Genomic DNA, 12,690 nt, shown 5'->3' on the forward strand with positions numbered 1-12,690 from the left:
CAGCGCTCAGGCTGGCAGATGACACAAAATGGATTTTGTTTTGTAAAATCAGACACGGACGGTTCTGCTCCCGGATGGGAAGAGAATCTCAGGCAAGTGAGTTAGTAAAGCTGGTACCTTGCCAGGGTATCTTGATACGGGCTTGAAATAAATATGGGGGTGAGCGTGTTTTGGGGGGGGGGGGAAGGGGGGTAGTATGGGAGGCAAAGGAGATCGTGTGTGTTTGTGTCTGCATGGGATTGGGGGAGAAGAGGGAGACAGAGTGGATTTTCTGTGCATGGGGGATATATACAATGTGTGTGTGTGAATATAAGGGGAGAGAGTGTGATGTGGGGTGGGGCATGGCTCCGAAATCTGATGCTCCTGCTTGGGAGCTGGTTTAGAAGAGCAGGGTGGAGCAGGGCTGACTGTCAGCATCAGCAGAAGCAAACACCTTTATTAACAACAAAAGAAAGTGAGGGGAATGTTTCGCTCCGGGCAGCTGTGCACTATAGTGAGAGCAGGGCTGCCATCTGCCTCCAGATTTAAGGGCCAGGTGGATCCAGGCCTGGGTCTAACTTCTAGAGAGGGAGGCTGTCTGTGTACAGCTGGTGCTCCTGCAGCAGAGATTTCAAAACCTTTCTTTTCATGTAATTTAAATTCCTTATCATTTTGACATAGTTCAGTTTGTGTTGAGGAACCTCGCCTCACTTTTATTTAGAGTTTATTTCATTTCTATAGACTTTGCTTTGATTTGTTTGTTTGAGGAGAAGGCACTTCAGCCTCTCTCCCCTTCCCCCACTCACTCACACACACTTTTCTTAGTTTCAGGGTGAAGTTTTATTTAGGCAGGGACAGATTTTCAGAGCTTTAGTTTTAGGGTGAGTTTTGTTTTAGGCAGGGTTAATTTCAAGGCACATTTCCTTTCTTATTTGCTCTACAGTTTTAAGTTCTGTTGTGCTCTTTCCTTCAGCCTCCCATTGGAGCAGAAGGGAGAGCTTTATTTCTACCGTTTTGTTTGATTTAGTTATTTAATTTCAACCCTTCCCCCATAATTGCCTTTTCTGATTTTATTTTAGTTTTATAACTTAAAAGAGCAGCAGGCTCTTCCCTTTTCTTTATCTGAATACTTGGGCTCTGGGAGGGGGAATAGCTCAGCTGCTCAGCCAGGCCACAAGCTCTGAAGCCCTGCTGAGCTCTAATCAGCACCTGCTGCAGGCCTTCCCCGTGCAGCCAAGGAGCCTTCTTTTCTAAGAAAATTTCATTTCTAGTTTATTTGTACTTCTCATACCCCTATATACTCTTTTTTTTTTTAAATTTTGGAGCACAGATTCATTTAAGACTTATTAAAAATAAATAACAAAAAAGTCACTCTTTAAGAGATCCTTTGCTCCTTTTTAATTTCAGTAGAGGCTGCTTCAGTCCCAGTCCCCATTGCCTGTACCTCAATAGAAAGAACATCCTGGGCAATGGGGAGGAAGCAGCCTCAAGCAGGCCCTAAAAAACCAGGGGGGCAAAAGGTGCCAGCTGGAAATCAATAGCAAAGAAGGACGTCTGTGACTTTCTGGCTGGCACCTCCTATCACTGCAGCCCCTCAAAATGCAGCATCTGACCCAGCAGCAGCAGCTAATAATGACATCTCTGCTGCTGCTGGGCCCAATACTCCTGTCCCAGCACTGTCATCTGCTGGAGCAGAGACTCCTCTTGTGAGGGACCCTTTAGGGGCTGGCAGTACTACGCCAGGCACAGGAAACACCATTCCTGCCTCAGCTCTATCCAATGCTGAGGCAGTCACTCTGGTCAGCAGGACCCCTCCTTCTACCTCGGAGGTGGCTGCATCGCAGGTCAGAGAGACAAGCGATATCCCTGTGCTGTGGATATTACTAAAACACTTCAGACAGCAGCAGGGCACAGTAAGGACAAAGATCAGAGCCCAAGTTCCTCCCCCGTCATCGCATCCACCTCTGCTGCAGTCAAACTGCTGTAAATAAGATCCAGTGCTGTGGGGGTATCAGGCGCAGCAGCTGGTGGCTCTGCCGGGGGGGACGGAGGGCAAACACAATAACCAAGATAGGGCAGTAGGGCCCGTACCCAACATGATACGTTACCTACCCCTTCCAAGGCGTAACCCGGAGGCATGGGGTAAAGTAATGAGAGGCAACTATCAAGGACCACGTTATGGCACTGGCCGATGTGGTGGGTCTTGCAGCCATCTTGGCAGCTGGCAGGATGTTCCTCCGTACGCTGGCTGTCACATATAAGGCAATTGTAAAGGGCAGAGTGGTAGAGGGGGTCTTCGTACCAGCTGAGAATCTGGAGATCCCCAGAGCCAGGGTGGTGCTATCAAATGTGCCACCCTATATACCTGAGGCAGTAGTAATGAGTCACCTGCGCACCCTGGGGGAGGTTCGCTCTCCCATCACTGTGATACCCCTGGGGTGCAGGCACAGGACTATACGTCACGTCCTGTCCTATAGGCTGCAGGTGACCATGAATCTGCCTCAGGGAAGGGAGGAGGTGGAGGGCTCTCTTATTATCCCATGAGGGGGCCCCACACCCTATCTACTGCAGCACAGAGGAGGTGAGGTGCTTCCAAGAGGCAGATAGCATGCCTGCTGCCTGCAAATGGGCCCCTCCTTAATGATCCAGAGAGGATTCGATCCAGAGCTTGGGAATTCTACTCCATGCTCTTCTCTCCAGGTCCCACCGACCCGGACACTTGCAGGGTTTTATGGGAGGGGCTTCCCATGGTCAGTTAGAGTAACAGGGAGGGTCTGGCTGAGCTCTCTGAAGCCCTGATGCCCTACAATTGAAGAACTGGCAGCTGGGCTTGCTGCACAGCACAGACTATAAAATCATAGCCAAAAGTGATCGCTCTGCGGCCTAAGTCTGTGCGAGCTGAAATGATTCACCCCGAAAAGTCCTACACGACCCTGGGCCCGCGACTGATCTCAGATAGTCCTGGTTTTATCCCATTGCATGCAGGGAGTTGTAGTTCTGACTTCCCCTATTGCATGTCTTTAAAAGAGCAAGACTGCAAGTCCCTGCATGCAGTGGGGTAAAACCAGGACTGGATCAACCTGTCCTGATAATCTGGAGCAAGCTGGCAACCCTGAGAGTGTTGAGTAAGGGGCAAGGCACTATAATGAGTTTAAACAAAAGTGAGAGCCAAAGAACAAGCAGGTTTGTATAATTACATATCACTGCGGTGTCACAGCTCTTATCATGAATATGCATGTTGTTAACTAACAACAGGGTTGCCAAGTAAGGTTGCCACCTCACCTGGGTCAATCCAAATACTCTCACCCTGGCCTGGTTTTGCCCCATTGTATTTCTGATTTATTATTATTTATTGTTTGTTGACTGATTTATTATTAGTTATTCAGCTCACACCTTTTCATCGGTAGCTCAAGGCGAGTTACATTCAGGTACTTTAGGCATTTTCTCCGTCCCCAAAGGGCTGACAATGCGAGGCCTGATTTACCAAAGGGGCAGAGCTTCTCCACCCAGGCCTCGGGGGGGGGGGGGGCACACCTAGCCACTCAGGTTTTCAGGATATCCACAGTGAATATGCACACATGCAAATCTATCTCATGCATATTCATGGCGGGTATCCTGAAAACTTGACCGGGCTAGGTGTGCCCCCCACCCCCACCCCCCCCCCCCCCCGAGGCCTGGGTTGAGAAACACTGCTCTAGGGATAGAAACCCTACAGCCAAGAAACATAAATTTCCATAGGTCGGTGCTGACGAGTCCTGGTTTTTGAACTCACACCCCAGTGCATTGTGGGATGTGTGGTCCTGCTGCTTCCCTGTCAAGTCGGTTCTGTACGCTCCAGAACACAGCAGGTAAGTGTGCGTGAACAAAGCAGGAGTGGCCTAAAGGGCAGGACCTGTAAGTGTAGGGTGCACCAGCTGAGTCTCCAGACTGTGCTTCTCACTAACACCACCACGGCTGGGCCTTGGACCGACCCCTGCTCCTGAACAAAAGGACCACAGGGTGAGGGAGAGCTCCTGGTGGACAAAAGAAATCAGGAGGGGGGAAGACAAAATATAGACAGGGCAGGGGACTCTGGCCATTTTTTAACATTTTTATTAAGGACTTTACACTGCACCCTCCCTTTAACCATTATGCAGTTTAACTATTTACATTTTATTAGTTTAAATGGCCAACTTTTAAAATGATCTTTCCAGCTGCTCGTTCCAATATGGGAGGCCATAGAATTGAGTTCCAGAGTTTCGGTGACAGAAATATGACTGTGACCTCAACAACTTCAAATCCTTCAGCAAGGCAGTGCAGAGAGACGCTTTCTGTCAAGATCTTAAATTCCACCCCGCTCGTCTTTTCACTCTTTTAAATACATTAGTCCAGAGCCATTCAACGCTTTAAAAGCAAGACTCAAAGAGTCTTAAATGTTGCATGAAAAGGCGCAGGCAGCTAATGCAGTTCTGGGCGGATGTGGTCTCTAAAGCTGCGGCCTGAAGCCAGCCGTGCAGCTGCACTTTGCGCTGTTCGTAACCCGTGCATTGCCCTTGCAGGAAGCCCAACATACAGAGAGTGACAATAGTTCGGGCAGGTCAGTCCCAGAGCAGGCCTGGACTAGTCAGGGATTTTAATTCAGCCTTAGATAGATTAGGTGATGCACCATCAAGGCTGGTTTTAGGGGAAGCAAGCAGAGCAATTGCCTGGGGCTCCCTTAGCGAAACTTAAAGTAGTCATTGAGGCAGACATTCAGGGTTCCTGGCACCAGCTCTAACCCCAGGCCCTGCAGACCATAGAAAGTTTCATGAATACATTCTTTTTTTTTTTTCAACTCAAGCAATGTTCTAATCCATATTTAAATCTGAACTCAGGACCACGTCTAGGCCCCTCACTTATGATTTTAAGGAGAGAATCACCGCATCCAGGATTATCTGCAAATTACCTTTCCACATATCAGTTTACTAGGGTTTAGTTTTAACTTATTATTTGCTTTTATCCAGACTGAAATGGAAGACAAACAACGTTTTAAAATTGCAACAGCCTCCTCCGTAGGGTTAGAACTCAGTGGGGAATATATAACTGGATGGCAGCAGCATACAATTAGCAATTAACTCCAAAAGATACGATAACTTTGGTCAGGGGACGGAGTTAAATATAAAGCAAAGCAGATGAACCGTAGCCTCGTAGGCCCCCGCACTCCAATATTTTAGAAGCCAAAGAGAACCTGGAAGTTAAAGGCATCCCCGTAGGTCAAGGATCGCCCCCTCCCTCGTGGGTCCCATCACCATTTGTCTGAGCAGCGCCACTTGAAGGGCATCCACTACCTCTCGACGTTTTGCAGATTGGGTAGAAGGGGAGGCGCCAATCCGCATCCGGCAGATCAAAACCCCCAACAAGCAAGGCTTCTCCTTTCTTCCCCACCTTGTCTCTGCCTTCTGTTTGCGTTGGAGGTCTGTAGATCACACCAGTAAACATGGAAGCACCGTCGTCTTTTACTTAGGACGGCCCCTCATGCTTCTTCCCTACCCCCCCCCCCCCCCCCCCCACCTTGCAATTCAGTTGCTTGGATATTGTTTCCGACATAAAGGGCTTCTCCTCGGCCTTTTCTGTCTTTCCTTAACACGTTGTGGCCTGGGCTGGCTGTATCCCAGTCCTGAGAATCGGTGAACCATGTCTCCTTAACAGCAACAAGGGCCAAGTTCACCTGCAGGTCTGGGATTTTACTGCCCAGACTAGGAGCATTTGTGCTCACAGCTTTCCAGCTGCTATTCCTAGTCACCTTTTCTGAGCTGATTTTCTTACTCTCACTCTCTCTCTCTCTTTTCCCACTTCCTGGATTTCTTGGGGGTGACCTGCCTGTTCCACTGGCCACCTCCTCCCAGCCGTACCTCTTAGTTTAAATGCCTGATAATGTAGGATCTGAATTTCTTACTTAGCACTCTCTTTCCTGCCACAGACAAATGTAGGCCGTCCCTACCATGCTCCGTACACGGCACCAGCCTCCAGGGTATCCCAAACCACTTTCCGTGCACCAGGTTTCGAGCCAGGAATTGAAATTCTCTACATGGCTTAGCTTTCCATTTCTCTTTCCATGAACAGGAAGTACTCCCGAAAAGGCTCAGCTGAGAAGAGCTGATGCCAACAGGGAACTCCGAGGATTGGCTGGATAAGTGAACATCCTGTCATACAGGCTGATACAGTACTGTTAACAGTGCACTGTTAACCCGCATTTGGACGCATGTTGATGGCGCTATTAGTTATTCCCGCGCGATACAGAAAGTAAAATGTGCAGCCAAGCCGCACATTTTACTTTCAGAAATTAACCCCTGCCCAAAGGCAGGGGTTAATTTCTGCCAGCGCCGGGGGGAAGTGCACAGAAAAGCAGTAAAAACTGCTTTTCTGTGCACCCTCCGACTTAATATCCTGGCGATATTAAGTCGAAGGCCCCAAGAGTAAAAAAAAAAAAGTAAAAATTAAAAAAATAAAAAATCAGCCCGCAGGTTGGAAGACGAAAGCTCAATTATGCCGTTTTCCGAACCCGTGGCTGTCAGCGGGTTTGAGAATCAACGCCGGCAAAATTGAGCGTCGGCTGTTAAACCCGCTGACAGCCGCCGCTCCTTTTACCGCGGGCCCTAATTTGCACAGGCCACCCTCCTGAATCGCGCGCCCAGGAGAGTGGCCTGTGCGCGTGCCGGGAGAGCGGGCGCTCGCCGCCTCTCCCGCGCGTTTTTCTGAATCGGCCTGTTTATTTGTTCTACTTTGGGTCAGAGGCTGCTCCAGAAAGGTTTGCACGGGGGGGGGGGGGGGGGGGGCATGGTGAACTTCAGGGAGGGCAAGGAGTAAGCACCTCTCCCTCCAAGCAGTCAATGTGCTTCAGCCGGACTGGGCGGGGCCCGCTGGGGGGGGGGGGGGGAGGGGCAGGTTCATCGTCTGCCCCACTGCCTCCCCCTGCTTTGGGTCTTATTTCTCTTGTTTGCCCTAATTTCTTTAATTCCTACAGGGCTCTGCGGTCAGAGGTGAGCACCTCATGGCTACCGCCCTGTTTTATAATCTCATTCATTCTCTTTCGGCTCTTTTGTGCGTTCCACTTGTGGGTGCGAGGCTCACACAAGGGTAAGAACTGGCTCGGCAGGGTCACGCCGGCTTCGTGGGAAGAGCTTGCCAAACCTTCGCCTGCTGGTAGTGCCTCGGCAACTGCACAAATAAACAAAGCGCAGGCCGTCGGTGGGCAGGGTGCGGGGTGGCCAGCTCCGTTTCCCAAAAGCCTCAAACCGGCCTGGCTTTCAGGAGATCCCCAATGAATATGCATGAGATAGATTTGTTGGGCCACCCCTGGGCAGGCTTGCCTACTTTTTACTGAATTAAATCAATGCTCTGCCAGTACTGCACCTCTTAAGGCCTCCTTCGTTTGATTGGATAGGATTTTTGGGGGGGGGGGGGGGCGGAGCCGAGTGTTAAATAAGAGCCTTCCTCTCTGTTCCATTGCAGGATGATGGGAGCATGTATGAGGCAACCGAAATCATTTCGTTTAACATCGCCTACTTTATGGGCACAGGGACATTCTTGGCTATATTTTTTACTTTTTATTATTTTGTTGCTTAGTAGATTTTTTTTTTATTATTATTTGTTAAATTCTGGTAATTGGTTGCTGTGTGTGTGTGTGGTGTTTTTATTTTTATCTTCATGCCTGGGTGGGGGCTTTTATGTCATCTTTCAACTACGCAGCTTTGGTATTTTCAGACTCCTGCCAGGGCTTTCCGTGTATTGGGAGCGCCCTCTTGTGGCTGGAGAGGGATTAGCGTAGTGACTACATGTTCTCTTTGAGAGAAATGCTGGATTCAGATTCAAGAAAGTCAATGGCAAACTCACTTTACCCCAGAGTTGCCAAGGGGCTCCATTCTTTCAGGGCAAGCTGACCCAGTTCTGGTTTTATCCCATTAGCATACACAGGGCCAGTGGAAGCACTACGGCACTGAGCATTAGGGGGTGCTGAGCAGTGGTATACCGAGGGGAGGTCAGGGGGAGCCAATGCCCCCGGGCGCAGGGCCATAGGGGGGACGCTGATGGCCGACATGGAGGCTCATGCGGCCGCCGGTGGACCTCATCCCACTGGCGGCTGAGCAGTGAACTACTGCTGTGCTGAGCTGTGTGCCGGACACACACAGCAGGAAGATCGGCAGGGCCGTGGTGGAGCTCATGTCACCAAGAAAGAGAGGGAGAGTCTGCCTTTAGTGTGTGCATGTGTATGAATGGGAGTCTGCCTGGGGGGGTGTATGTGTGTGAATGCATGGGGGTGCCTGCCTGAGGGTGTGTCTGTGTATGAGAATGAATGGGTGTCTTCCTGGGGTTTGTATGTGTGAGAATAGGAGCCTGCCTGTGTGTGGTGCGTGTGTGTGTGTGTGTGTGTGAGAAGGAATTGGTGCCTTCCTGGGGGTCTGTGTGTGTGTGAGAATGAATGTGTGCATGCCTGGGGGATGGGGAGGGAGAGGTGTGAAAATGACTGGGAGCCTGCCTGGGTGTGTGTGTTTGTGTGTATGTGAGGGAGCCAGTGAGTGTGAGAGCATGAGTGTGTATGAAAAAATCCAGGGGAGTAAGAGTTTGTGTGTGGGGTGTGTTTGGAGGGGGAGAGAGTGTCTTAGAGCCTGAGACTGTGTCAGTGTCTGTGAGAGCGAGAGGTTATGGTGGGTATAAGAGCATGAATGTGTATGTATGTGACAGTGTATGTGTGAGAGAGAATGGACATGTGAGTATGTGTGTGAGAGAGAGGATAACCTCCTAATCCTTGACAATATCAGGGTGACTGGAAATCAAGAACTCCCACAGAAGGGGACAGCAGGGGCTTTTTAAAATCCTTATTAGTTTTAATTATTGTGTGTTATTTGATATATGTGCTGTTTTTAAATATTTTATTGGTGTTTGGGAAATTGTAAAAAATGTATATGATTTTAATTAATAGAAATTCTATTTATCAGTAGTTTTAAAATCTTATTTTATTAGTATGGTTTTTACTATTATAACTGATGCTTTATGTTTCTTCATTTTATTTGTTTTATGAGGAATGGTGGTTCTATTTTTCCATTGTTAATACACAGAGTCTGGCTTCTTGGGGTTTCCATTTCAGTTTTTGTCTAATTTGTGCTCCTTTATTTTGTATTCTATATTTGGTGAGGGTCTGTCTCTGCTCTGTGTGTGTGACCATGATAAGAGATTCTGCTAGCATGTAATGTCTGTATAGAGATCTATAGCAATCGGGTTTGTTTTGTTTCCTCAGTAGATGGTGTATTGGTATTCTAGGACCCAGTGTAATATTTACCCTTGCTTTTTCACAGGTAGGGTTATTGTTGTTTGAGTCCTTGGAGTTATTACTGTTATGTTATGATGGGATTGCAGTATAGATTTTGAGTGTCTTTTTTTGCAGGGTTTTGTGTTAGTTCACAATGTGCCTGGCAGTGGAAGGTGTTTGTGCTGCTGTTACTGTAAGGTGACACCAGAATTTGAAAATATCTTTTAGTATGATGAGCTGTAAGGGAAACATCCAAGCTCCGTTGTTTGGGGGAATTTCAGTGGCTGCACAGAGTTACAGAACTGGAGGTGCAGGATGTAAAAAGTTAGGTGCTAAAAGTTAGGTGCCGTGCCTAAAAGTTAGGTGCCGTGCCCAAAATTATTGTGCCTAAAAGTTAGGTGCCGTTCCTAAAAGTTAGGTGCCGTTCCTAAAAGTTAGGTGCAGTGCCCAAACGTTAGGTGCCCAAATGTTAGGTGCAGTGATCAAAAGTTAGGTGCAGTGCCCAAAATTTAGGTGCAGTGCTTAAACATTAGGTGCCTAAAAGTTAGATGCCTAAACGTTAGGTACCCAAAAGTTAGGTACAGTGTCTAAACATTGGGTGCCCAAATGTTAGGTGCCGTGTCTAAACGTTAGGTGCAGTGCCTAAAAGGTAGGTGCCTAAAGTTAGGTGCAGTGCCCAAAAGAAAGGTTAGGTGCCCAAATGTTAGGTGCAGTGCCTAAAAGTTAGGTGCTCAAAAGTTAGGTGCAGTTCCTAAAAGTTAGGTGCTGTGCCCAAAATATAGGTATCGTGCCTAAACGTTAGGTGCTTAAAGGTTAGGTGCAGTGCCCAAAAGTGAGGTGCCATGCCCAAACGTTAGGTGCAGTGCCCAAAAACTAGGTTCCTAAAAGTTAGGTGCAGTGCCTAAAAGTTAGGTGCCATGCCTAAAAGTTGGTGCACAAAAGTTAGGTGCCCAAAAGTTAGGTGCAGTGCCTAAAAGTTAGTTGCCCAAAAATTAAGTGCCATGCCTAAAAGTTAGTTGCCCAAAAATTAGGTTCCTAAAAGTTAGATGCCGTGCCCAAAAGTTAGGTGCCATGCCTAAAAGTTAGGTGCCCAAAAGTTAGGTGCAGTGCCTAAAAGTTAGTTGTCCAAAAGTTAGGTGCCGTGCCCAAAAGTTAGGTGCAGTGCCTAAAAGTTAGTTGCTCAAAAGTTAGGTGCCGTGCCCAAAAGTTAGGTGCCATGCCTAAACTTTTGGGTGCCCAAAAGTTAGGTACAGTGCCTAAAAGTTAGGTGCTCAAAAATTAGGTGCCCAAAAGTTAGGTGCCGTGCCTAAATGTTAGGTGTCGTTCCTAAAAGTTAGGTGCCTAAAAGTGAAGTGCAGTCCTAAAAGTTAGGTGCCCAAAAGTTAGGTGCCGTGCCTAAAAGTTAGGTGTCGTTCCTAAAAGTTAGGTGCTGTCCCTAAAAGTTCCTCTTTCTTAGGTTTGTGCACCATAGATCTTTGTATTATCTGTGGCATAGTCACAAAAAAGTCAGATTGAGTGGCTTAATCCTCCTACAATTGTGCTCTGGTCAGTTTCTTCATGGTCCACATAAGACAACCCTATAACATGGTCTAGGGGGTGTTTGAATTGTTACTTGGCTTCAGCAGAGGATACTCAGCTTTATTCTGGGGAAAAGATCTGGACTGTTTAAAATTATTAACTTTAGAAGCCAATTTCTCCTACTTACAGGATGTCAAATAATGGCTTCTTGGATTTACAACCAGAGTCCAATTTACATGCACAGATATGCCAACTACACAGATGTTGCAGGTTGCCCAACAATCAGGCCAATACAGAACGATGTGCTCGACCGAGCGCACTGTTAGCCCCCGTTTGGCCACGCGTTTTTGATGCGCTATTATTACCCCTTATACAGTAAGGGCTAATAGCGAGTGGAAAACATGTAGCCAACCCTCCCGAAACTAATAGCGCTCATCACATGCAAATGCATGTCCATGAGCCTATTAGGGAATAGGTAGTCACCCGCAATAAAGAAAGCAAAAGGTGTGGCCAAGCCACACATTGTACTTTCAGAAATGAACTCCTGCCAAAGGCAGATCTGTCATTATCAGTACTGGCATTGTGGGGGTGGGAGGTGCCTGGCAGTGGAAGGTGTTTGTGCTGCTGTTACTGTGAGGTGACACCAGAATTTGAAAATATCTTTTAGTATGATAAGCTGTAAGGGAAACATCCAAGCTCCATTGTTTGGGGGAATTTCAGTGGATGCACAGAGTTACAGAACTGGAGGTGCAGGATTTGTATTGACATTCTGTCCCTTCCTATAAATTCCAATCTTCACTCTCATAGCCATAGAGAATTAATTGCACTGTGGTGCTGAGGAGCCGACCCGCTAATCAAAGTCAACTGAGACTTCAAGGAGCACAGTGTGCAGACCAAGAGAAGGGATACAGAGTGAGTCACTCACAGTGTGTAAGGTGCTGATCACCCTGGCTGGTACAGATGTGTCTGACTGATGAAGCAAGAGGGTAGGTTGTCTAAAAACGCCGTGTAGGCAAAAGTATGGATTAGACACCAAGAAAAGGTCCAACCGTATCTTTATTGAGTGGAGACAAGAATTCAAACAAGTGCCCGACTCAGGCCAAGTTTCGCCTCACTTGGGGCTGCCTCAGGGGCTGTATGCAGATGTTCTCCTTTTAATTAAAAAGGTATTCTTATACTACGCTTCAAATATGATAATCTGTGTGCTATCTGAACTTAAGATTATCATATTTGAAGCGTAGTATAAGAATACCTTTTTAATTAAAAGGAGAACATCTGCATACAGATTATCATATTTGAAGCGTAGTATAAGAATACCTTTTTAATTAAAAGGAGAACATCTGCATACAGCCCCTGAGGCAGCCCCAAGTGGGGCGAAACTCGGCCTGAGTCGGGCGCTTGTTTGAATTCTTGTCTCCACTCAATAAAGATACGGTTGGACCTTTACTTGGTGTCTAATCCATACTTTTGCCTGGCACAGATGTGTGCCGTAGGGCCAGGTGTTTGGAGAGAAGCCACAGGTGCAGGTCAATATTTCTGCTCTCTTTCCTCCTGACCGTGCTGCTTTTTGGCACGGTTGCCTCTAGCAATCGAAAAATGGGATTCAAGCAGTAATGGAAATCCATCTATTGTTATGTATAATCAGGACAGGGATTGAGCTCCCACTGTATAATAAGGACAGGTAAGGATCTCCTGCTGTGAAACGAGGACAGTGTAATGAGGGATGTCCCCCTGTATAATAAAAGCAGGGACAAACTCAGACTGTATAATGAGGACAGGGACTGAACGCCTCCGGTATAATAAAGGCAGCTTTCATAGTTTTCCCAAATTCTGATTTATATTCCACCTTTCGTGATTGGTCAACCACATCAAAGCAGGTTTCATTCAGACATTGTAGGCATTTCTCTTATCTCCAGAAAGCTTTCACA

The sequence above is a fragment of the Rhinatrema bivittatum genome, chromosome 15 (assembly GCF_901001135.1).
Source record: "Rhinatrema bivittatum chromosome 15, aRhiBiv1.1, whole genome shotgun sequence".
NCBI lineage: Eukaryota > Metazoa > Chordata > Amphibia > Gymnophiona > Rhinatrematidae > Rhinatrema > Rhinatrema bivittatum.